Source organism: Coloeus monedula, assembly GCF_965178545.1.
Source record: "Coloeus monedula genome assembly, chromosome: 17".
NCBI classification, from domain to species: domain Eukaryota; kingdom Metazoa; phylum Chordata; class Aves; order Passeriformes; family Corvidae; genus Coloeus; species Coloeus monedula.
Window position 1 is genome coordinate 8,853,513 of NC_138797.1, and position 25,232 is coordinate 8,878,744.

The following is a 25,232-nucleotide window of genomic DNA, read 5'->3' on the forward strand; positions in this document are numbered from 1 at the left end:
GAAAGTTTCACAGCTATGTAGGCTTGGCAGAAAGATGTGTGAATGTAGAAACTTAGCATGAGGTAGGAATGGAAGGAGGTTTTGATGGAGAGGAAAAGGTGTTCTGCTGAAACACTGATCGCTGACTAAGTGAGAAGGCAAAGGCTGGAAGATGGAGTTGGAAGGAGATTTTCTTTGATGATTAGGACAACGGTATGTGACTCCAAACGAGCACCTGTTTTTCCCCACGTAAATGAGTCTCAAGAAGGGCATAAGGGAATAGAACACATGTTTTGACCAAAAAGAGAGCTCTCGCAGGCAAACAAGAAATGTCGATGGAGCAAGAAGAAGAAGAAGGAAGGAGGAAGGAGGGGGGGTCTGAGAATTCTCCGTGGTAAGCTTAAATTGTAAGTTGCTTACTCTTGCGATTGGAGAAGAATGACTAGAATTCGGCAATGGTAGTAGTCATGATAGGCTACAGGCAAATGTCAAGGTATCACTGTGTATGGTGCTTGTTGCTTGTACTGTATTAAGGGACTCAGCAAAGAAACCGATATAATGCCTTGTAACTTGAACAGAAAGCGGCTCCCGGTATGCCTACGAGCTGTAGCTGACAGCTGCAGGGCTGGCTCTGCGTACCCACTGCCTGAAAGGCTGTAAGTTCGCCTGTGCAAGAACCAGCTTTCAAGAGAGCCGCCTGAAGTGCAGACAGCCTTCGTGAGCCTTTCTCCTCCAGAGCTGTGGCAAAGAAAGCGTGCACGCTACAGCGTGGGTGCGTGCAGCATGCACGAGCAAAAGCGGCCAAGTCCAGTGCCCTCGCTGGGCTTCCCTTTCGTGCGGACAAGGTGAGGCGAAGAACGAAGCCGCAGAGCAGCGGGCTTGCGTGTGCAGTACAGCGAGTCGCAGAAGTCCAGCAAGGGCTCGTTCACAAGCCGAGCCGGCTGAGGGCGTCCTCGCTTCTGCGAAAGGGAAGGCGGAGCCGTAGCACTTCACCCCGCAGCGTGGAGACAGGCACTTTGCTAGTCCTTCAGCCTTGCAGAGTCCCTGCAGCTAGAGCTCAGCCAGGAGCAGGCGTCAAAGCAGAAGGCCTTCCTAAAGCACCCCTTCTCCGAGCAGCCTCCGGAAAGGGCTCATCCCGCTGCGGCTCTGCGCCTTTCTTCGAATGCAGACGCCCGGCACACTTGGCTCAGCGAGAGCTGCGTGGGCAGCTTGGACTCAGCGAAAGCCAAAGGGTGTCCTTGGAGCTCGAGCTTGTTGGGGAGGATGAAAGTTTGGGAAGAAAGTTTCACAGCTATGTAGGCTTGGCAGAAAGATGTGTGAATGTAGAAACTTAGCATGAGGTAGGAATGGAAGGAGGTTTTGATGGAGAGGAAAAGGTGTTCTGCTGAAACACTGATCGCTGACTAAGTGAGAAGGCAAAGGCTGGAAGATGGAGTTGGAAGGAGATTTTCTTTGATGATTAGGACAACGGTATGTGACTCCAAACGAGCACCTGTCTTTCCCCACGTAAATGAGTCTCAAGAAGGGCATAAGGGAATAGAACACATGTTTTGACCAAAAAGAGAGCTCTCGCAGGCAAACAAGAAATGTCGATGGAGCAAGAAGAAGAAGAAGGAAGGAGGGGGGGTCTGAGAATTCTCCGTGGTAAGCTTAAATTGTAAGTTGCTTACTCTTGCGATTGGAGAAGAATGACTAGAATTCGGCAATGGTAGTAGTCATGATAGGCTACAGGCAAATGTCAAGGTATCACTGTGTATGGTGCTTGTTGCTTGTACTGTATTAAGGGACTCAGCAAAGAAACCGATATAATGCCTTGTAACTTGAACAGAAAGCGGCTCCCGGTATGCCTACGAGCTGTAGCTGACAGCTGCAGGGCTGGCTCTGCGTACCCACTGCCTGAAACGCTGTAAGTTCGCCTATGCAAGAACCAGCTTTCAAGAGAGCCGCCTGAAGTGCAGACAGCCTTCGTGAGCCTTTCTCCTCCAGAGCTGTGGCAAAGAAAGCGTGCACGCTACAGCGTGGGTGCGTGCAGCATGCACGAGCAAAAGCGGCCAAGTCCAGTGCCCTCGCTGGGCTTCCCTTTCGTGCGGACAAGGTGAGGCGAAGAACGAAGCCGCAGAGCAGCGGGCTTGCGTGTGCAGTGCAGCGAGTCGCAGAAGTCCAGCAAGGGCTCGTTCACAAGCCGAGCCGGCTGAGGGCGTCCTCGCTTCTGCAAAAGGGAAGGCGGAGCCGTAGCACTTCACCCCGCAGCGTGGAGACAGGCACTTTGCTAGTCCTTCAGCCTTGCAGAGTCCCTGCAGCTAGAGCTCAGCCAGGAGCAGGCGTCAAAGCAGAAGGCCTTCCTAAAGCACCCCTTCTCCGAGCAGCCTCCGGAAAGGGCTCATCCCGCTGCGGCTCTGCGCCTTTCTTCGAATGCAGACGCCCGGCACACTTGGCTCAGCGAGAGCTGCGTGGGCAGCATGGACTCAGCGAAAGCCAAAGGGTGTCCTTGGAGCTCGAGCTTGTTGGGGAGGATGAAAGTTTGGGAAGAAAGTTTCACAGCTATGTAGGCTTGGCAGAAAGATGTGTGAATGTAGAAACTTAGCATGAGGTAGGAATGGAAGGAGGTTTTGATGGAGAGGAAAAGGTGTTCTGCTGAAACACTGATCGCTGACTAAGTGAGAAGGCAAAGGCTGGAAGATGGAGTTGGAAGGAGATTTTCTTTGATGATTAGGACAACGGTATGTGACTCCAAACGAGCACCTGTTTTTCCCCACGTAAATGAGTCTCAAGAAGGGCATAAGGGAATAGAACACATGTTTTGACCAAAAAGAGAGCTCTCGCAGGCAAACAAGAAATGTCGATGGAGCAAGAAGAAGAAGAAGGAAGGAGGAAGGAGGGGGGGTCTGAGAATTCTCCGTGGTAAGCTTAAATTGTAAGTTGCTTACTCTTGCGATTGGAGAAGAATGACTAGAATTCGGCAATGGTAGTAGTCATGATAGGCTACAGGCAAATGTCAAGGTATCACTGTGTATGGTGCTTGTTGCTTGTACTGTATTAAGGGACTCAGCAAAGAAAGCGATATAATGCCTTGTAACTTGAACAGAAAGCGGCTCCCGGTATGCCTACGAGCTGTAGCTGACAGCTGCAGGGCTGGCTCTGCGTACCCACTGCCTGAAAGGCTGTAAGTTCGCCTGTGCAAGAACCAGCTTTCAAGAGAGCCGCCTGAAGTGCAGACAGCCTTCGTGAGCCTTTCTCCTCCAGAGCTGTGGCAAAGAAAGCGTGCACGCTACAGCGTGGGTGCGTGCAGCATGCACGAGCAAAAGCGGCCAAGTCCAGTGCCCTCGCTGGGCTTCCCTTTCGTGCGGACAAGGTGAGGCGAAGAACGAAGCCGCAGAGCAGCGGGCTTGCGTGTGCAGTGCAGCGAGTCGCAGAAGTCCAGCAAGGGCTCGTTCACAAGCCGAGCCGGCTGAGGGCGTCCTCGCTTCTGCGAAAGGGAAGGCGGAGCCGTAGCACTTCACCCCGCAGCGTGGAGACAGGCACTTTGCTAGTCCTTCAGCCTTGCAGAGTCCCTGCAGCTAGAGCTCAGCCAGGAGCAGGCGTCAAAGCAGAAGGCCTTCCTAAAGCACCCCTTCTCCGAGCAGCCTCCGGAAAGGGCTCATCCCGCTGCGGCTCTGCGCCTTTCTTCGAATGCAGACGCCCGGCACACTTGGCTCAGCGAGAGCTGCGTGGGCAGCTTGGACTCAGCGAAAGCCAAAGGGTGTCCTTGGAGCTCGAGCTTGTTGGGGAGGATGAAAGTTTGGGAAGAAAGTTTCACAGCTATGTAGGCTTGGCAGAAAGATGTGTGAATGTAGAAACTTAGCATGAGGTAGGAATGGAAGGAGGTTTTGATGGAGAGGAAAAGGTGTTCTGCTGAAACACTGATCGCTGACTAAGTGAGAAGGCAAAGGCTGGAAGATGGAGTTGGAAGGAGATTTTCTTTGATGATTAGGACAACGGTATGTGACTCCAAACGAGCACCTGTTTTTCCCCACGTAAATGAGTCTCAAGAAGGGCATAAGGGAATAGAACACATGTTTTGACCAAAAAGAGAGCTCTCGCAGGCAAACAAGAAATGTCGATGGAGCAAGAAGAAGAAGAAGGAAGGAGGAAGGAGGGGGGGTCTGAGAATTCTCCGTGGTAAGCTTAAATTGTAAGTTGCTTACTCTTGCGATTGGAGAAGAATGACTAGAATTCGGCAATGGTAGTAGTCATGATAGGCTACAGGCAAATGTCAAGGTATCACTGTGTATGGTGCTTGTTGCTTGTACTGTATTAAGGGACTCAGCAAAGAAACCGATATAATGCCTTGTAACTTGAACAGAAAGCGGCTCCCGGTATGCCTACGAGCTGTAGCTGACAGCTGCAGGGCTGGCTCTGCGTACCCACTGCCTGAAAGGCTGTAAGTTCGCCTGTGCAAGAACCAGCTTTCAAGAGAGCCGCCTGAAGTGCAGACAGCCTTCGTGAGCCTTTCTCCTCCAGAGCTGTGGCAAAGAAAGCGTGCACGCTACAGCGTGGGTGCGTGCAGCATGCACGAGCAAAAGCGGCCAAGTCCAGTGCCCTCGCTGGGCTTCCCTTTCGTGCGGACAAGGTGAGGCGAAGAACGAAGCCGCAGAGCAGCGGGCTTGCGTGTGCAGTGCAGCGAGTCGCAGAAGTCCAGCAAGGGCTCGTTCACAAGCCGAGCCGGCTGAGGGCGTCCTCGCTTCTGCGAAAGGGAAGGCGGAGCCGTAGCACTTCACCCCGCAGCGTGGAGACAGGCACTTTGCTAGTCCTTCAGCCTTGCAGAGTCCCTGCAGCTAGAGCTCAGCCAGGAGCAGGCGTCAAAGCAGAAGGCCTTCCTAAAGCACCCCTTCTCCGAGCAGCCTCCGGAAAGGGCTCATCCCGCTGCGGCTCTGCGCCTTTCTTCGAATGCAGACGCCCGGCACACTTGGCTCAGCGAGAGCTGCGTGGGCAGCTTGGACTCAGCGAAAGCCAAAGGGTGTCCTTGGAGCTCGAGCTTGTTGGGGAGGATGAAAGTTTGGGAAGAAAGTTTCACAGCTATGTAGGCTTGGCAGAAAGATGTGTGAATGTAGAAACTTAGCATGAGGTAGGAATGGAAGGAGGTTTTGATGGAGAGGAAAAGGTGTTCTGCTGAAACACTGATCGCTGACTAAGTGAGAAGGCAAAGGCTGGAAGATGGAGTTGGAAGGAGATTTTCTTTGATGATTAGGACAACGGTATGTGACTCCAAACGAGCACCTGTTTTTCCCCACGTAAATGAGTCTCAAGAAGGGCATAAGGGAATAGAACACATGTTTTGACCAAAAAGAGAGCTCTCGCAGGCAAACAAGAAATGTCGATGGAGCAAGAAGAAGAAGAAGGAAGGAGGGGGGGTCTGAGAATTCTCCGTGGTAAGCTTAAATTGTAAGTTGCTTACTCTTGCGATTGGAGAAGAATGACTAGAATTCGGCAATGGTAGTAGTCATGATAGGCTACAGGCAAATGTCAAGGTATCACTGTGTATGGTGCTTGTTGCTTGTACTGTATTAAGGGACTCAGCAAAGAAACCGATATAATGCCTTGTAACTTGAACAGAAAGCGGCTCCCGGTATGCCTACGAGCTGTAGCTGACAGCTGCAGGGCTGGCTCTGCGTACCCACTGCCTGAAAGGCTGTAAGTTCGCCTGTGCAAGAACCAGCTTTCAAGAGAGCCGCCTGAAGTGCAGACAGCCTTCGTGAGCCTTTCTCCTCCAGAGCTGTGGCAAAGAAAGCGTGCACGCTACAGCGTGGGTGCGTGCAGCATGCACGAGCAAAAGCGGCCAAGTCCAGTGCCCTCGCTGGGCTTCCCTTTCGTGCGGACAAGGTGAGGCGAAGAACGAAGCCGCAGAGCAGCGGGCTTGCGTGTGCAGTGCAGCGAGTCGCAGAAGTCCAGCAAGGGCTCGTTCACAAGCCGAGCCGGCTGAGGGCGTCCTCGCTTCTGCGAAAGGGAAGGCGGAGCCGTAGCACTTCACCCCGCAGCGTGGAGACAGGCACTTTGCTAGTCCTTCAGCCTTGCAGAGTCCCTGCAGCTAGAGCTCAGCCAGGAGCAGGCGTCAAAGCAGAAGGCCTTCCTAAAGCACCCCTTCTCCGAGCAGCCTCCGGAAAGGGCTCATCCCGCTGCGGCTCTGCGCCTTTCTTCGAATGCAGACGCCCGGCACACTTGGCTCAGCGAGAGCTGCGTGGGCAGCTTGGACTCAGCGAAAGCCAAAGGGTGTCCTTGGAGCTCGAGCTTGTTGGGGAGGATGAAAGTTTGGGAAGAAAGTTTCACAGCTATGTAGGCTTGGCAGAAAGATGTGTGAATGTAGAAACTTAGCATGAGGTAGGAATGGAAGGAGGTTTTGATGGAGAGGAAAAGGTGTTCTGCTGAAACACTGATCGCTGACTAAGTGAGAAGGCAAAGGCTGGAAGATGGAGTTGGAAGGAGATTTTCTTTGATGATTAGGACAACGGTATGTGACTCCAAACGAGCACCTGTCTTTCCCCACGTAAATGAGTCTCAAGAAGGGCATAAGGGAATAGAACACATGTTTTGACCAAAAAGAGAGCTCTCGCAGGCAAACAAGAAATGTCGATGGAGCAAGAAGAAGAAGAAGAAGGAAGGAGGGGGGGTCTGAGAATTCTCCGTGGTAAGCTTAAATTGTAAGTTGCTTACTCTTGCGATTGGAGAAGAATGACTAGAATTCGGCAATGGTAGTAGTCATGATAGGCTACAGGCAAATGTCAAGGTATCACTGTGTATGGTGCTTGTTGCTTGTACTGTATTAAGGGACTCAGCAAAGAAACCGATATAATGCCTTGTAACTTGAACAGAAAGCGGCTCCCGGTATGCCTACGAGCTGTAGCTGACAGCTGCAGGGCTGGCTCTGCGTACCCACTTCCTGAAAGGCTGTAAGTTCGCCTGTGCAAGAACCAGCTTTCAAGAGAGCCGCCTGAAGTGCAGACAGCCTTCGTGAGCCTTTCTCCTCCAGAGCTGTGGCAAAGAAAGCGTGCACGCTACAGCGTGGGTGCGTGCAGCATGCACGAGCAAAAGCGGCCAAGTCCAGTGCCCTCGCTGGGCTTCCCTTTCGTGCGGACAAGGTGAGGCGAAGAACGAAGCCGCAGAGCAACGGGCTTGCGTGTGCAGTGCAGCGAGTCGCAGAAGTCCAGCAAGGGCTCGTTCACAAGCCGAGCCGGCTGAGGGCGTCCTCGCTTCTGCGAAAGGGAAGGCGGAGCCGTAGCACTTCACCCCGCAGCGTGGAGACAGGCACTTTGCTAGTCCTTCAGCCTTGCAGAGTCCCTGCAGCTAGAGCTCAGCCAGGAGCAGGCGTCAAAGCAGAAGGCCTTCCTAAAGCACCCCTTCTCCGAGCAGCCTCCGGAAAGGGCTCATCCCGCTGCGGCTCTGCGCCTTTCTTCGAATGCAGACGCCCGGCACACTTGGCTCAGCGAGAGCTGCGTGGGCAGCATGGACTCAGCGAAAGCCAAAGGGTGTCCTTGGAGCTCGAGCTTGTTGGGGAGGATGAAAGTTTGGGAAGAAAGTTTCACAGCTATGTAGGCTTGGCAGAAAGATGTGTGAATGTAGAAACTTAGCATGAGGTAGGAATGGAAGGAGGTTTTGATGGAGAGGAAAAGGTGTTCTGCTGAAACACTGATCGCTGACTAAGTGAGAAGGCAAAGGCTGGAAGATGGAGTTGGAAGGAGATTTTCTTTGATGATTAGGACAACGGTATGTGACTCCAAACGAGCACCTGTCTTTCCCCACGTAAATGAGTCTCAAGAAGGGCATAAGGGAATAGAACACATGTTTTGACCAAAAAGAGAGCTCTCGCAGGCAAACAAGAAATGTCGATGGAGCAAGAAGAAGAAGAAGAAGGAAGGAGGGGGGGTCTGAGAATTCTCCGTGGTAAGCTTAAATTGTAAGTTGCTTACTCTTGCGATTGGAGAAGAATGACTAGAATTCGGCAATGGTAGTAGTCATGATAGGCTACAGGCAAATGTCAAGGTATCACTGTGTATGGTGCTTGTTGCTTGTACTGTATTAAGGGACTCAGCAAAGAAACCGATATAATGCCTTGTAACTTGAACAGAAAGCGGCTCCCGGTATGCCTACGAGCTGTAGCTGACAGCTGCAGGGCTGGCTCTGCGTACCCACTGCCTGAAAGGCTGTAAGTTCGCCTGTGCAAGAACCAGCTTTCAAGAGAGCCGCCTGAAGTGCAGACAGCCTTCGTGAGCCTTTCTCCTCCAGAGCTGTGGCAAAGAAAGCGTGCACGCTACAGCGTGGGTGCGTGCAGCATGCACGAGCAAAAGCGGCCAAGTCCAGTGCCCTCGCTGGGCTTCCCTTTCGTGCGGACAAGGTGAGGCGAAGAACGAAGCCGCAGAGCAGCGGGCTTGCGTGTGCAGTGCAGCGAGTCGCAGAAGTCCAGCAAGGGCTCGTTCACAAGCCGAGCCGGCTGAGGGCGTCCTCGCTTCTGCGAAAGGGAAGGCGGAGCCGTAGCACTTCACCCCGCAGCGTGGAGACAGGCACTTTGCTAGTCCTTCAGCCTTGCAGAGTCCCTGCAGCTAGAGCTCAGCCAGGAGCAGGCGTCAAAGCAGAAGGCCTTCCTAAAGCACCCCTTCTCCGAGCAGCCTCCGGAAAGGGCTCATCCCGCTGCGGCTCTGCGCCTTTCTTCGAATGCAGACGCCCGGCACACTTGGCTCAGCGAGAGCTGCGTGGGCAGCTTGGACTCAGCGAAAGCCAAAGGGTGTCCTTGGAGCTCGAGCTTGTTGGGGAGGATGAAAGTTTGGGAAGAAAGTTTCACAGCTATGTAGGCTTGGCAGAAAGATGTGTGAATGTAGAAACTTAGCATGAGGTAGGAATGGAAGGAGGTTTTGATGGAGAGGAAAAGGTGTTCTGCTGAAACACTGATCGCTGACTAAGTGAGAAGGCAAAGGCTGGAAGATGGAGTTGGAAGGAGATTTTCTTTGATGATTAGGACAACGGTATGTGACTCCAAACGAGCACCTGTTTTTCCCCACGTAAATGAGTCTCAAGAAGGGCATAAGGGAATAGAACACATGTTTTGACCAAAAAGAGAGCTCTCGCAGGCAAACAAGAAATGTCGATGGAGCAAGAAGAAGAAGAAGGAAGGAGGAAGGAGGGGGGGTCTGAGAATTCTCCGTGGTAAGCTTAAATTGTAAGTTGCTTACTCTTGCGATTGGAGAAGAATGACTAGAATTCGGCAATGGTAGTAGTCATGATAGGCTACAGGCAAATGTCAAGGTATCACTGTGTATGGTGCTTGTTGCTTGTACTGTATTAAGGGACTCAGCAAAGAAACCGATATAATGCCTTGTAACTTGAACAGAAAGCGGCTCCCGGTATGCCTACGAGCTGTAGCTGACAGCTGCAGGGCTGGCTCTGCGTACCCACTGCCTGAAAGGCTGTAAGTTCGCCTATGCAAGAACCAGCTTTCAAGAGAGCCGCCTGAAGTGCAGACAGCCTTCGTGAGCCTTTCTCCTCCAGAGCTGTGGCAAAGAAAGCGTGCACGCTACAGCGTGGGTGCGTGCAGCATGCACGAGCAAAAGCGGCCAAGTCCAGTGCCCTCACTGGGCTTCCCTTTCGTGCGGACAAGGTGAGGCGAAGAACGAAGCCGCAGAGCAGCGGGCTTGCGTGTGCAGTGCAGCGAGTCGCAGAAGTCCAGCAAGGGCTCGTTCACAAGCCGAGCCGGCTGAGGGCGTCCTCGCTTCTGCGAAAGGGAAGGCGGAGCCGTAGCACTTCACCCCGCAGCGTGGAGACAGGCACTTTGCTAGTCCTTCAGCCTTGCAGAGTCCCTGCAGCTAGAGCTCAGCCAGGAGCAGGCGTCAAAGCAGAAGGCCTTCCTAAAGCACCCCTTCTCCGAGCAGCCTCCGGAAAGGGCTCATCCCGCTGCGGCTCTGCGCCTTTCTTCGAATGCAGACGCCCGGCACACTTGGCTCAGCGAGAGCTGCGTGGGCAGCTTGGACTCAGCGAAAGCCAAAGGGTGTCCTTGGAGCTCGAGCTTGTTGGGGAGGATGAAAGTTTGGGAAGAAAGTTTCACAGCTATGTAGGCTTGGCAGAAAGATGTGTGAATGTAGAAACTTAGCATGAGGTAGGAATGGAAGGAGGTTTTGATGGAGAGGAAAAGGTGTTCTGCTGAAACACTGATCGCTGACTAAGTGAGAAGGCAAAGGCTGGAAGATGGAGTTGGAAGGAGATTTTCTTTGATGATTAGGACAACGGTATGTGACTCCAAACGAGCACCTGTTTTTCCCCACGTAAATGAGTCTCAAGAAGGGCATAAGGGAATAGAACACATGTTTTGACCAAAAAGAGAGCTCTCGCAGGCAAACAAGAAATGTCGATGGAGCAAGAAGAAGAAGAAGGAAGGAGGAAGGAGGGGGGGTCTGAGAATTCTCCGTGGTAAGCTTAAATTGTAAGTTGCTTACTCTTGCGATTGGAGAAGAATGACTAGAATTCGGCAATGGTAGTAGTCATGATAGGCTACAGGCAAATGTCAAGGTATCACTGTGTATGGTGCTTGTTGCTTGTACTGTATTAAGGGACTCAGCAAAGAAACCGATATAATGCCTTGTAACTTGAACAGAAAGCGGCTCCCGGTATGCCTACGAGCTGTAGCTGACAGCTGCAGGGCTGGCTCTGCGTACCCACTGCCTGAAAGGCTGTAAGTTCGCCTGTGCAAGAACCAGCTTTCAAGAGAGCCGCCTGAAGTGCAGACAGCCTTCGTGAGCCTTTCTCCTCCAGAGCTGTGGCAAAGAAAGCGTGCACGCTACAGCGTGGGTGCGTGCAGCATGCACGAGCAAAAGCGGCCAAGTCCAGTGCCCTCGCTGGGCTTCCCTTTCGTGCGGACAAGGTGAGGCGAAGAACGAAGCCGCAGAGCAGCGGGCTTGCGTGTGCAGTGCAGCGAGTCGCAGAAGTCCAGCAAGGGCTCGTTCACAAGCCGAGCCGGCTGAGGGCGTCCTCGCTTCTGCGAAAGGGAAGGCGGAGCCGTAGCACTTCACCCCGCAGCGTGGAGACAGGCACTTTGCTAGTCCTTCAGCCTTGCAGAGTCCCTGCAGCTAGAGCTCAGCCAGGAGCAGGCGTCAAAGCAGAAGGCCTTCCTAAAGCACCCCTTCTCCGAGCAGCCTCCGGAAAGGGCTCATCCCGCTGCGGCTCTGCGCCTTTCTTCGAATGCAGACGCCCGGCACACTTGGCTCAGCGAGAGCTGCGTGGGCAGCTTGGACTCAGCGAAAGCCAAAGGGTGTCCTTGGAGCTCGAGCTTGTTGGGGAGGATGAAAGTTTGGGAAGAAAGTTTCACAGCTATGTAGGCTTGGCAGAAAGATGTGTGAATGTAGAAACTTAGCATGAGGTAGGAATGGAAGGAGGTTTTGATGGAGAGGAAAAGGTGTTCTGCTGAAACACTGATCGCTGACTAAGTGAGAAGGCAAAGGCTGGAAGATGGAGTTGGAAGGAGATTTTCTTTGATGATTAGGACAACGGTATGTGACTCCAAACGAGCACCTGTTTTTCCCCACGTAAATGAGTCTCAAGAAGGGCATAAGGGAATAGAACACATGTTTTGACCAAAAAGAGAGCTCTCGCAGGCAAACAAGAAATGTCGATGGAGCAAGAAGAAGAAGAAGGAAGGAGGGGGGGTCTGAGAATTCTCCGTGGTAAGCTTAAATTGTAAGTTGCTTACTCTTGCGATTGGAGAAGAATGACTAGAATTCGGCAATGGTAGTAGTCATGATAGGCTACAGGCAAATGTCAAGGTATCACTGTGTATGGTGCTTGTTGCTTGTACTGTATTAAGGGACTCAGCAAAGAAACCGATATAATGCCTTGTAACTTGAACAGAAAGCGGCTCCCGGTATGCCTACGAGCTGTAGCTGACAGCTGCAGGGCTGGCTCTGCGTACCCACTGCCTGAAAGGCTGTAAGTTCGCCTGTGCAAGAACCAGCTTTCAAGAGAGCCGCCTGAAGTGCAGACAGCCTTCGTGAGCCTTTCTCCTCCAGAGCTGTGGCAAAGAAAGCGTGCACGCTACAGCGTGGGTGCGTGCAGCATGCACGAGCAAAAGCGGCCAAGTCCAGTGCCCTCGCTGGGCTTCCCTTTCGTGCGGACAAGGTGAGGCGAAGAACGAAGCCGCAGAGCAGCGGGCTTGCGTGTGCAGTGCAGCGAGTCGCAGAAGTCCAGCAAGGGCTCGTTCACAAGCCGAGCCGGCTGAGGGCGTCCTCGCTTCTGCGAAAGGGAAGGCGGAGCCGTAGCACTTCACCCCGCAGCGTGGAGACAGGCACTTTGCTAGTCCTTCAGCCTTGCAGAGTCCCTGCAGCTAGAGCTCAGCCAGGAGCAGGCGTCAAAGCAGAAGGCCTTCCTAAAGCACCCCTTCTCCGAGCAGCCTCCGGAAAGGGCTCATCCCGCTGCGGCTCTGCGCCTTTCTTCGAATGCAGACGCCCGGCACACTTGGCTCAGCGAGAGCTGCGTGGGCAGCTTGGACTCAGCGAAAGCCAAAGGGTGTCCTTGGAGCTCGAGCTTGTTGGGGAGGATGAAAGTTTGGGAAGAAAGTTTCACAGCTATGTAGGCTTGGCAGAAAGATGTGTGAATGTAGAAACTTAGCATGAGGTAGGAATGGAAGGAGGTTTTGATGGAGAGGAAAAGGTGTTCTGCTGAAACACTGATCGCTGACTAAGTGAGAAGGCAAAGGCTGGAAGATGGAGTTGGAAGGAGATTTTCTTTGATGATTAGGACAACGGTATGTGACTCCAAACGAGCACCTGTTTTTCCCCACGTAAATGAGTCTCAAGAAGGGCATAAGGGAATAGAACACATGTTTTGACCAAAAAGAGAGCTCTCGCAGGCAAACAAGAAATGTCGATGGAGCAAGAAGAAGAAGAAGGAAGGAGGAAGGAGGGGGGGTCTGAGAATTCTCCGTGGTAAGCTTAAATTGTAAGTTGCTTACTCTTGCGATTGGAGAAGAATGACTAGAATTCGGCAATGGTAGTAGTCATGATAGGCTACAGGCAAATGTCAAGGTATCACTGTGTATGGTGCTTGTTGCTTGTACTGTATTAAGGGACTCAGCAAAGAAACCGATATAATGCCTTGTAACTTGAACAGAAAGCGGCTCCCGGTATGCCTACGAGCTGTAGCTGACAGCTGCAGGGCTGGCTCTGCGTACCCACTGCCTGAAAGGCTGTAAGTTCGCCTGTGCAAGAACCAGCTTTCAAGAGAGCCGCCTGAAGTGCAGACAGCCTTCGTGAGCCTTTCTCCTCCAGAGCTGTGGCAAAGAAAGCGTGCACGCTACAGCGTGGGTGCGTGCAGCATGCACGAGCAAAAGCGGCCAAGTCCAGTGCCCTCGCTGGGCTTCCCTTTCGTGCGGACAAGGTGAGGCGAAGAACGAAGCCGCAGAGCAGCGGGCTTGCGTGTGCAGTGCAGCGAGTCGCAGAAGTCCAGCAAGGGCTCGTTCACAAGCCGAGCCGGCTGAGGGCGTCCTCGCTTCTGCGAAAGGGAAGGCGGAGCCGTAGCACTTCACCCCGCAGCGTGGAGACAGGCACTTTGCTAGTCCTTCAGCCTTGCAGAGTCCCTGCAGCTAGAGCTCAGCCAGGAGCAGGCGTCAAAGCAGAAGGCCTTCCTAAAGCACCCCTTCTCCGAGCAGCCTCCGGAAAGGGCTCATCCCGCTGCGGCTCTGCGCCTTTCTTCGAATGCAGACGCCCGGCACACTTGGCTCAGCGAGAGCTGCGTGGGCAGCTTGGACTCAGCGAAAGCCAAAGGGTGTCCTTGGAGCTCGAGCTTGTTGGGGAGGATGAAAGTTTGGGAAGAAAGTTTCACAGCTATGTAGGCTTGGCAGAAAGATGTGTGAATGTAGAAACTTAGCATGAGGTAGGAATGGAAGGAGGTTTTGATGGAGAGGAAAAGGTGTTCTGCTGAAACACTGATCGCTGACTAAGTGAGAAGGCAAAGGCTGGAAGATGGAGTTGGAAGGAGATTTTCTTTGATGATTAGGACAACGGTATGTGACTCCAAACGAGCACCTGTCTTTCCCCACGTAAATGAGTCTCAAGAAGGGCATAAGGGAATAGAACACATGTTTTGACCAAAAAGAGAGCTCTCGCAGGCAAACAAGAAATGTCGATGGAGCAAGAAGAAGAAGAAGGAAGGAGGAAGGAGGGGGGGTCTGAGAATTCTCCGTGGTAAGCTTAAATTGTAAGTTGCTTACTCTTGCGATTGGAGAAGAATGACTAGAATTCGGCAATGGTAGTAGTCATGATAGGCTACAGGCAAATGTCAAGGTATCACTGTGTATGGTGCTTGTTGCTTGTACTGTATTAAGGGACTCAGCAAAGAAACCGATATAATGCCTTGTAACTTGAACAGAAAGCGGCTCCCGGTATGCCTACGAGCTGTAGCTGACAGCTGCAGGGCTGGCTCTGCGTACCCACTGCCTGAAAGGCTGTAAGTTCGCCTGTGCAAGAACCAGCTTTCAAGAGAGCCGCCTGAAGTGCAGACAGCCTTCGTGAGCCTTTCTCCTCCAGAGCTGTGGCAAAGAAAGCGTGCACGCTACAGCGTGGGTGCGTGCAGCATGCACGAGCAAAAGCGGCCAAGTCCAGTGCCCTCGCTGGGCTTCCCTTTCGTGCGGACAAGGTGAGGCGAAGAACGAAGCCGCAGAGCAGCGGGCTTGCGTGTGCAGTGCAGCGAGTCGCAGAAGTCCAGCAAGGGCTCGTTCACAAGCCGAGCCGGCTGAGGGCGTCCTCGCTTCTGCGAAAGGGAAGGCGGAGCCGTAGCACTTCACCCCGCAGCGTGGAGACAGGCACTTTGCTAGTCCTTCAGCCTTGCAGAGTCCCTGCAGCTAGAGCTCAGCCAGGAGCAGGCGTCAAAGCAGAAGGCCTTCCTAAAGCACCCCTTCTCCGAGCAGCCTCCGGAAAGGGCTCATCCCGCTGCGGCTCTGCGCCTTTCTTCGAATGCAGACGCCCGGCACACTTGGCTCAGCGAGAGCTGCGTGGGCAGCTTGGACTCAGCGAAAGCCAAAGGGTGTCCTTGGAGCTCGAGCTTGTTGGGGAGGATGAAAGTTTGGGAAGAAAGTTTCACAGCTATGTAGGCTTGGCAGAAAGATGTGTGAATGTAGAAACTTAGCATGAGGTAGGAATGGAAGGAGGTTTTGATGGAGAGGAAAAGGTGTTCTGCTGAAACACTGATCGCTGACTAAGTGAGAAGGCAAAGGCTGGAAGATGGAGTTGGAAGGAGATTTTCTTTGATGATTAGGACAACGGTATGTGACTCCAAACGAGCACCTGTCTTTCCCCACGTAAATGAGTCTCAAGAAGGGCATAAGGGAATAGAACACATGTTTTGACCAAAAAGAGAGCTCTCGCAGGCAAACAAGAAATGTCGATGGAGCAAGAAGAAGAAGAAGGAAGGAGGGGGGGTCTGAGAATTCTCCGTGGTAAGCTTAAATTGTAAGTTGCTTACTCTTGCGATTGGAGAAGAATGACTAGAATTCGGCAATGGTAGTAGTCATGATAGGCTACAGGCAAATGTCAAGGTATCACTGTGTATGGTGCTTGTTGCTTGTACTGTATTAAGGGACTCAGCAAAGAAACCGATATAATGCCTTGTAACTTGAACAGAAAGCGGCTCCCGGTATGCCTACGAGCTGTAGCTGACAGCTGCAGGGCTGGCTCTGCGTACCCACTGCCTGAAAGGCTGTAAGTTCGCCTGTGCAAGAACCAGCTTTCAAGAGAGCCGCCTGAAGTGCAGACAGCCTTCGTGAGCCTTTCTCCTCCAGAGCTGTGGCAAAGAAAGCGTGCACGCTACAGCGTGGGTGCGTGCAGCATGCACGAGCAAAAGCGGCCAAGTCCAGTGCCCTCACTGGGCTTCCCTTTCGTGCGGACAAGGTGAGGCGAAGAACGAAGCCGCAGAGCAACGGGCTTGCGTGTGCAGTGCAGCGAGTCGCAGAAGTCCAGCAAGGGCTCGTTCACAAGCCGAGCCGGCTGAGGGCGTCCTCGCTTCTGCGAAAGGGAAGGCGGAGCCGTAGCACTTCACCCCGCAGCGTGGAGACAGGCACTTTGCTAGTCCTTCAGCCTTGCAGAGTCCCTGCAGCTAGAGCTCAGCCAGGAGCAGGCGTCAAAGCAGAAGGCCTTCCTAAAGCACCCCTTCTCCGAGCAGCCTCCGGAAAGGGCTCATCCCGCTGCGGCTCTGCGCCTTTCTTCGAATGCAGACGCCCGGCACACTTGGCTCAGCGAGAGCTGCGTGGGCAGCTTGGACTCAGCGAAAGCCAAAGGGTGTCCTTGGAGCTCGAGCTTGTTGGGGAGGATGAAAGTTTGGGAAGAAAGTTTCACAGCTATGTAGGCTTGGCAGAAAGATGTGTGAATGTAGAAACTTAGCATGAGGTAGGAATGGAAGGAGGTTTTGATGGAGAGGAAAAGGTGTTCTGCTGAAACACTGATCGCTGACTAAGTGAGAAGGCAAAGGCTGGAAGATGGAGTTGGAAGGAGATTTTCTTTGATGATTAGGACAACGGTATGTGACTCCAAACGAGCACCTGTCTTTCCCCACGTAAATGAGTCTCAAGAAGGGCATAAGGGAATAGAACACATGTTTTGACCAAAAAGAGAGCTCTCGCAGGCAAACAAGAAATGTCGATGGAGCAAGAAGAAGAAGAAGGAAGGAGGAAGGAGGGGGGGTCTGAGAATTCTCCGTGGTAAGCTTAAATTGTAAGTTGCTTACTCTTGCGATTGGAGAAGAATGACTAGAATTCGGCAATGGTAGTAGTCATGATAGGCTACAGGCAAATGTCAAGGTATCACTGTGTATGGTGCTTGTTGCTTGTACTGTATTAAGGGACTCAGCAAAGAAACCGATATAATGCCTTGTAACTTGAACAGAAAGCGGCTCCCGGTATGCCTACGAGCTGTAGCTGACAGCTGCAGGGCTGGCTCTGCGTACCCACTGCCTGAAAGGCTGTAAGTTCGCCTGTGCAAGAACCAGCTTTCAAGAGAGCCGCCTGAAGTGCAGACAGCCTTCGTGAGCCTTTCTCCTCCAGAGCTGTGGCAAAGAAAGCGTGCACGCTACAGCGTGGGTGCGTGCAGCATGCACGAGCAAAAGCGGCCAAGTCCAGTGCCCTCGCTGGGCTTCCCTTTCGTGCGGACAAGGTGAGGCGAAGAACGAAGCCGCAGAGCAGCGGGCTTGCGTGTGCAGTGCAGCGAGTCGCAGAAGTCCAGCAAGGGCTCGTTCACAAGCCGAGCCGGCTGAGGGCGTCCTCGCTTCTGCGAAAGGGAAGGCGGAGCCGTAGCACTTCACCCCGCAGCGTGGAGACAGGCACTTTGCTAGTCCTTCAGCCTTGCAGAGTCCCTGCAGCTAGAGCTCAGCCAGGAGCAGGCGTCAAAGCAGAAGGCCTTCCTAAAGCACCCCTTCTCCGAGCAGCCTCCGGAAAGGGCTCATCCCGCTGCGGCTCTGCGCCTTTCTTCGAATGCAGACGCCCGGCACACTTGGCTCAGCGAGAGCTGCGTGGGCAGCTTGGACTCAGCGAAAGCCAAAGGGTGTCCTTGGAGCTCGAGCTTGTTGGGGAGGATGAAAGTTTGGGAAGAAAGTTTCACAGCTATGTAGGCTTGGCAGAAAGATGTGTGAATGTAGAAACTTAGCATGAGGTAGGAATGGAAGGAGGTTTTGATGGAGAGGAAAAGGTGTTCTGCTGAAACACTGATCGCTGACTAAGTGAGAAGGCAAAGGCTGGAAGATGGAGTTGGAAGGAGATTTTCTTTGATGATTAGGACAACGGTATGTGACTCCAAACGAGCACCTGTTTTTCCCCACGTAAATGAGTCTCAAGAAGGGCATAAGGGAATAGAACACATGTTTTGACCAAAAAGAGAGCTCTCGCAGGCAAACAAGAAATGTCGATGGAGCAAGAAGAAGAAGAAGGAAGGAGGAAGGAGGGGGGGTCTGAGAATTCTCCGTGGTAAGCTTAAATTGTAAGTTGCTTACTCTTGCGATTGGAGAAGAATGACTAGAATTCGGCAATGGTAGTAGTCATGATAGGCTACAGGCAAATGTCAAGGTATCACTGTGTATGGTGCTTGTTGCTTGTACTGTATTAAGGGACTCAGCAAAGAAAGCGATATAATGCCTTGTAACTTGAACAGAAAGCGGCTCCCGGTATGCCTACGAGCTGTAGCTGACAGCTGCAGGGCTGGCTCTGCGTACCCACTGCCTGAAAGGCTGTAAGTTCGCCTGTGCAAGAACCAGCTTTCAAGAGAGCCGCCTGAAGTGCAGACAGCCTTCGTGAGCCTTTCTCCTCCAGAGCTGTGGCAAAGAAAGCGTGCACGCTACAGCGTGGGTGCGTGCAGCATGCACGAGCAAAAGCGGCCAAGTCCAGTGCCCTCGCTGGGCTTCCCTTTCGTGCGGACAAGGTGAGGCGAAGAACGAAGCCGCAGAGCAGCGGGCTTGCGTGTGCAGTGCAGCGAGTCGCAGAAGTCCAGCAAGGGCTCGTTCACAAGCCGAGCCGGCTGAGGGCGTCCTCGCTTCTGCGAAAGGGAAGGCGGAGCCATAGCACTTCACCCCGCAGCGTGGAGACAGGCACTTTGCTAGTCCTTCAGCCTTGCAGAGTCCCTGCAGCTAGAGCTCAGCCAGGAGCAGGCGTCAAAGCAGAAGGCCTTCCTAAAGCACCCCTTCTCCGAGCAGCCTCCGGAAAGGGCTCATCCCGCTGCGGCTCTGCGCCTTTCTTCGAATGCAGACGCCCGGCACACTTGGCTCAGCGAGAGCTGCGTGGGCAGCTTGGACTCAGCGAAAGCCAAAGGGTGTCCTTGGAGCTCGAGCTTGTTGGGGAGGATGAAAGTTTGGGAAGAAAGTTTCACAGCTATGTAGGCTTGGCAGAAAGATGTGTGAATGTAGAAACTTAGCATGAGGTAGGAATGGAAGGAGGTTTTGATGGAGAGGAAAAGGTGTTCTGCTGAAACACTGATCGCTGACTAAGTGAGAAGGCAAAGGCTGGAAGATGGAGTTGGAAGGAGATTTTCTTTGATGATTAGGACAACGGTATGTGACTCCAAACGAGCACCTGTTTTTCCCCACGTAAATGAGTCTCAAGAAGGGCATAAGGGAATAGAACACATGTTTTGACCAAAAAGAGAGCTCTCGCAGGCAAACAAGAAATGTCGATGGAGCAAGAAGAAGAAGAAGGAAGGAGGGGGGGTCTGAGAATTCTCCGTGGTAAGCTTAAATTGTAAGTTGCTTACTCTTGCGATTGGAGAAGAATGACTAGAATTCGGCAATGGTAGTAGTCATGATAGGCTACAGGCAAATGTCAAGGTATCACTGTGTATGGTGCTTGTTGCTTGTACTGTATTAAGGGACTCAGCAAAGAAACCGATATAATGCCTTGTAACTTGAACAGAAAGCGGCTCCCGGTATGCCTACGAGCTGTAGCTGACAGCTGCAGGGCTGGCTCTGCGTACCCACTGCCTGAAAGGCTGTAAGTTCGCCTGTGCAAGAACCAGCTTTCAAGAGAGCCGCCTGAAGTGCAGACAGCCTTCGTGAGCCTTTCTCCTCCAGAGCTGTGGCAAAGAAAGCGTGCACGCTACAGCGTGGGTGCGTGCAGCATGCACGAGCAAAAGCGGCCAAGTCCAGTGCCCTCACTGGGCTTCCCTTTCGTGCGGACAAGGTGAGGCGAAGAACGAAGCCGCAGAGCAACGGGCTTGCGTGTGCAGTGCAGCGAGTCGCAGAAGTCCAGCAAGGGCTCGTTCACAAGCCGAGCCGGCTGAGGGCGTCCTCGCTTCTGCGAAAGGGAAGGCGGAGCCGTAGCACTTCACCCCGCAGCGTGGAGACAGGCACTTTGCTAGTCCTTCAGCCTTGCAGAGTCCCTGCAGCTAGAGCTCAGCCAGGAGCAGGCGTCAAAGCAGAAGGCCTTCCTAAAGCACCCCTTCTCCGAGCAGCCTCCGGAAAGGGCTCATCCCGCTGCGGCTCTGCGCCTTTCTTCGAATGCAGACGCCCGGCACACTTGGCTCAGCGAGAGCTGCGTGGGCAGCTTGGACTCAGCGAAAGCCAAAGGGTGTCCTTGGAGCTCGAGCTTGTTGGGGAGGATGAAAGTTTGGGAAGAAAGTTTCACAGCTATGTAGGCTTGGCAGAAAGATGTGTGAATGTAGAAACTTAGCATGAGGTAGGAATGGAAGGAGGTTTTGATGGAGAGGAAAAGGTGTTCTGCTGAAACACTGATCGCTGACTAAGTGAGAAGGCAAAGGCTGGAAGATGGAGTTGGAAGGAGATTTTCTTTGATGATTAGGACAACGGTATGTGACTCCAAACGAGCACCTGTTTTTCCCCACGTAAATGAGTCTCAAGAAGGGCATAAGGGAATAGAACACATGTTTTGACCAAAAAGAGAGCTCTCGCAGGCAAACAAGAAATGTCGATGGAGCAAGAAGAAGAAGAAGGAAGGAGGAAGGAGGGGGGGTCTGAGAATTCTCCGTGGTAAGCTTAAATTGTAAGTTGCTTACTCTTGCGATTGGAGAAGAATGACTAGAATTCGGCAATGGTAGTAGTCATGATAGGCTACAGGCAAATGTCAAGGTATCACTGTGTATGGTGCTTGTTGCTTGTACTGTATTAAGGGACTCAGCAAAGAAACCGATATAATGCCTTGTAACTTGAACAGAAAGCGGCTCCCGGTATGCCTACGAGCTGTAGCTGACAGCTGCAGGGCTGGCTCTGCGTACCCACTGCCTGAAAGGCTGTAAGTTCGCCTGTGCAAGAACCAGCTTTCAAGAGAGCCGCCTGAAGTGCAGACAGCCTTCGTGAGCCTTTCTCCTCCAGAGCTGTGGCAAAGAAAGCGTGCACGCTACAGCGTGGGTGCGTGCAGCATGCACGAGCAAAAGCGGCCAAGTCCAGTGCCCTCGCTGGGCTTCCCTTTCGTGCGGACAAGGTGAGGCGAAGAACGAAGCCGCAGAGCAGCGGGCTTGCGTGTGCAGTGCAGCGAGTCGCAGAAGTCCAGCAAGGGCTCGTTCACAAGCCGAGCCGGCTGAGGGCGTCCTCGCTTCTGCAAAAGGGAAGGCGGAGCCGTAGCACTTCACCCCGCAGCGTGGAGACAGGCACTTTGCTAGTCCTTCAGCCTTGCAGAGTCCCTGCAGCTAGAGCTCAGCCAGGAGCAGGCGTCAAAGCAGAAGGCCTTCCTAAAGCACCCCTTCTCCGAGCAGCCTCCGGAAAGGGCTCATCCCGCTGCGGCTCTGCGCCTTTCTTCGAATGCAGACGCCCGGCACACTTGGCTCAGCGAGAGCTGCGTGGGCAGCATGGACTCAGCGAAAGCCAAAGGGTGTCCTTGGAGCTCGAGCTTGTTGGGGAGGATGAAAGTTTGGGAAGAAAGTTTCACAGCTATGTAGGCTTGGCAGAAAGATGTGTGAATGTAGAAACTTAGCATGAGGTAGGAATGGAAGGAGGTTTTGATGGAGAGGAAAAGGTGTTCTGCTGAAACACTGATCGCTGACTAAGTGAGAAGGCAAAGGCTGGAAGATGGAGTTGGAAGGAGATTTTCTTTGATGATTAGGACAACGGTATGTGACTCCAAACGAGCACCTGTTTTTCCCCACGTAAATGAGTCTCAAGAAGGGCATAAGGGAATAGAACACATGTTTTGACCAAAAAGAGAGCTCTCGCAGGCAAACAAGAAATGTCGATGGAGCAAGAAGAAGAAGAAGGAAGGAGGAAGGAGGGGGGGTCTGAGAATTCTCCGTGGTAAGCTTAAATTGTAAGTTGCTTACTCTTGCGATTGGAGAAGAATGACTAGAATTCGGCAATGGTAGTAGTCATGATAGGCTACAGGCAAATGTCAAGGTATCACTGTGTATGGTGCTTGTTGCTTGTACTGTATTAAGGGACTCAGCAAAGAAAGCGATATAATGCCTTGTAACTTGAACAGAAAGCGGCTCCCGGTATGCCTACGAGCTGTAGCTGACAGCTGCAGGGCTGGCTCTGCGTACCCACTGCCTGAAAGGCTGTAAGTTCGCCTGTGCAAGAACCAGCTTTCAAGAGAGCCGCCTGAAGTGCAGACAGCCTTCGTGAGCCTTTCTCCTCCAGAGCTGTGGCAAAGAAAGCGTGCACGCTACAGCGTGGGTGCGTGCAGCATGCACGAGCAAAAGCGGCCAAGTCCAGTGCCCTCGCTGGGCTTCCCTTTCGTGCGGACAAGGTGAGGCGAAGAACGAAGCCGCAGAGCAGCGGGCTTGCGTGTGCAGTGCAGCGAGTCGCAGAAGTCCAGCAAGGGCTCGTTCACAAGCCGAGCCGGCTGAGGGCGTCCTCGCTTCTGCGAAAGGGAAGGCGGAGCCGTAGCACTTCACCCCGCAGCGTGGAGACAGGCACTTTGCTAGTCCTTCAGCCTTGCAGAGTCCCTGCAGCTAGAGCTCAGCCAGGAGCAGGCGTCAAAGCAGAAGGCCTTCCTAAAGCACCCCTTCTCCGAGCAGCCTCCGGAAAGGGCTCATCCCGCTGCGGCTCTGCGCCTTTCTTCGAATGCAGACGCCCGGCACACTTGGCTCAGCGAGAGCTGCGTGGGCAGCTTGGACTCAGCGAAAGCCAAAGGGTGTCCTTGGAGCTCGAGCTTGTTGGGGAGGATGAAAGTTTGGGAAGAAAGTTTCACAGCTATGTAGGCTTGGCAGAAAGATGTGTGAATGTAGAAACTTAGCATGAGGTAGGAATGGAAGGAGGTTTTGATGGAGAGGAAAAGGTGTTCTGCTGAAACACTGATCGCTGACTAAGTGAGAAGGCAAAGGCTGGAAGATGGAGTTGGAAGGAGATTTTCTTTGATGATTAGGACAACGGTATGTGACTCCAAACGAGCACCTGTTTTTCCCCACGTAAATGAGTCTCAAGAAGGGCATAAGGGAATAGAACACATGTTTTGACCAAAAAGAGAGCTCTCGCAGGCAAACAAGAAATGTCGATGGAGCAAGAAGAAGAAGAAGGAAGGAGGAAGGAGGGGGGGTCTGAGAATTCTCCGTGGTAAGCTTAAATTGTAAGTTGCTTACTCTTGCGATTGGAGAAGAATGACTAGAATTCGGCAATGGTAGTAGTCATGATAGGCTACAGGCAAATGTCAAGGTATCACTGTGTATGGTGCTTGTTGCTTGTACTGTATTAAGGGACTCAGCAAAGAAACCGATATAATGCCTTGTAACTTGAACAGAAAGCGGCTCCCGGTATGCCTACGAGCTGTAGCTGACAGCTGCAGGGCTGGCTCTGCGTACCCACTGCCTGAAAGGCTGTAAGTTCGCCTGTGCAAGAACCAGCTTTCAAGAGAGCCGCCTGAAGTGCAGACAGCCTTCGTGAGCCTTTCTCCTCCAGAGCTGTGGCAAAGAAAGCGTGCACGCTACAGCGTGGGTGCGTGCAGCATGCACGAGCAAAAGCGGCCAAGTCCAGTGCCCTCGCTGGGCTTCCCTTTCGTGCGGACAAGGTGAGGCGAAGAACGAAGCCGCAGAGCAGCGGGCTTGCGTGTGCAGTGCAGCGAGTCGCAGAAGTCCAGCAAGGGCTCGTTCACAAGCCGAGCCGGCTGAGGGCGTCCTCGCTTCTGCGAAAGGGAAGGCGGAGCCGTAGCACTTCACCCCGCAGCGTGGAGACAGGCACTTTGCTAGTCCTTCAGCCTTGCAGAGTCCCTGCAGCTAGAGCTCAGCCAGGAGCAGGCGTCAAAGCAGAAGGCCTTCCTAAAGCACCCCTTCTCCGAGCAGCCTCCGGAAAGGGCTCATCCCGCTGCGGCTCTGCGCCTTTCTTCGAATGCAGACGCCCGGCACACTTGGCTCAGCGAGAGCTGCGTGGGCAGCTTGGACTCAGCGAAAGCCAAAGGGTGTTCTTGGAGCTCGAGCTTGTTGGGGAGGATGAAAGTTTGGGAAGAAAGTTTCACAGCTATGTAGGCTTGGCAGAAAGATGTGTGAATGTAGAAACTTAGCATGAGGTAGGAATGGAAGGAGGTTTTGATGGAGAGGAAAAGGTGTTCTGCTGAAACACTGATCGCTGACTAAGTGAGAAGGCAAAGGCTGGAAGATGGAGTTGGAAGGAGATTTTCTTTGATGATTAGGACAACGGTATGTGACTCCAAACGAGCACCTGTTTTTCCCCACGTAAATGAGTCTCAAGAAGGGCATAAGGGAATAGAACACATGTTTTGACCAAAAAGAGAGCTCTCGCAGGCAAACAAGAAATGTCGATGGAGCAAGAAGAAGAAGAAGGAAGGAGGAAGGAGGGGGGGTCTGAGAATTCTCCGTGGTAAGCTTAAATTGTAAGTTGCTTACTCTTGCGATTGGAGAAGAATGACTAGAATTCGGCAATGGTAGTAGTCATGATAGGCTACAGGCAAATGTCAAGGTATCACTGTGTATGGTGCTTGTTGCTTGTACTGTATTAAGGGACTCAGCAAAGAAACCGATATAATGCCTTGTAACTTGAACAGAAAGCGGCTCCCGGTATGCCTACGAGCTGTAGCTGACAGCTGCAGGGCTGGCTCTGCGTACCCACTGCCTGAAAGGCTGTAAGTTCGCCTGTGCAAGAACCAGCTTTCAAGAGAGCCGCCTGAAGTGCAGACAGCCTTCGTGAGCCTTTCTCCTCCAGAGCTGTGGCAAAGAAAGCGTGCACGCTACAGCGTGGGTGCGTGCAGCATGCACGAGCAAAAGCGGCCAAGTCCAGTGCCCTCACTGGGCTTCCCTTTCGTGCGGACAAGGTGAGGCGAAGAACGAAGCCGCAGAGCAGCGGGCTTGCGTGTGCAGTGCAGCGAGTCGCAGAAGTCCAGCAAGGGCTCGTTCACAAGCCGAGCCGGCTGAGGGCGTCCTCGCTTCTGCGAAAGGGAAGGCGGAGCCGTAGCACTTCACCCCGCAGCGTGGAGACAGGCACTTTGCTAGTCCTTCAGCCTTGCAGAGTCCCTGCAGCTAGAGCTCAGCCAGGAGCAGGCGTCAAAGCAGAAGGCCTTCCTAAAGCACCCCTTCTCCGAGCAGCCTCCGGAAAGGGCTCATCCCGCTGCGGCTCTGCGCCTTTCTTCGAATGCAGACGCCCGGCACACTTGGCTCAGCGAGAGCTGCGTGGGCAGCATGGACTCAGCGAAAGCCAAAGGGTGTCCTTGGAGCTCGAGCTTGTTGGAGAGGATGAAAGTTTGGGAAGAAAGTTTCACAGCTATGTAGGCTTGGCAGAAAGATGTGTGAATGTAGAAACTTAGCATGAGGTAGGAATGGAAGGAGGTTTTGATGGAGAGGAAAAGGTGTTCTGCTGAAACACTGATCGCTGACTAAGTGAGA